This window comes from Penaeus monodon, chromosome 19, assembly GCF_015228065.2.
Source record: "Penaeus monodon isolate SGIC_2016 chromosome 19, NSTDA_Pmon_1, whole genome shotgun sequence".
Lineage (NCBI taxonomy): Eukaryota > Metazoa > Arthropoda > Malacostraca > Decapoda > Penaeidae > Penaeus > Penaeus monodon.
The window spans coordinates 1,979,145-1,979,614 of NC_051404.1; the positions used below are offsets into that span (position 1 = coordinate 1,979,145).

At 37.2% G+C, this 470-nt stretch overlaps 1 protein-coding gene across 1 annotated transcript in view; it reads right to left on the reverse strand.

The window, feature by feature from the left end:
- Positions 1-421, reverse strand: part of LOC119584961 (cell division control protein 48-like) — a 13,062-nt gene extending 12,641 nt beyond the window's left edge. Inside the window, exon 1 of the mRNA XM_037933558.1 lies at positions 311-421. The gene's annotated coding sequence lies outside the window, so the exon portion shown is untranslated. The remainder of the gene's footprint in view (positions 1-310) is intronic.
- Positions 422-470: the final 49 nt, after the last annotated feature.

Here is a 470-nt window from a genome sequence, read left to right on the forward strand (position 1 = left end):
CAACATTACATCTGGAACATTGGTACAGATCAGAAAGTTTTATAGTTGCGTGATTTTTGCAATACTCATTAATCTCACTGTATAATAAAAACACAAGGATGATTCCACACCCTGCCATTAAAAGTCCATATCTTATATGGCTAGGAGGTACATCCGCTTTTGCAGCTATACAACAAATATCAAGTATCGATATTTTTTTTATTTGGGGTTGATAGGAAGACCGTGCACCTCCTTTCTCTCTATAACATACAGTATTCACCACATTCCCTCTTAAGTAGATCGTACGTTTTAACACATGTGGATATCTTACCTATCGTCAAAAATCAATAATAATTAGATAATCATCATATTTTTGTATGATAAACGGCAGCAACAAGAGCCAAGCGCCGCACTGTAAATAATAACAAACGCACGTGGTCGGCCTCGTGACGTCATCGACCGCCAGGGAAAGTGTTATTTGAAAGTTATTG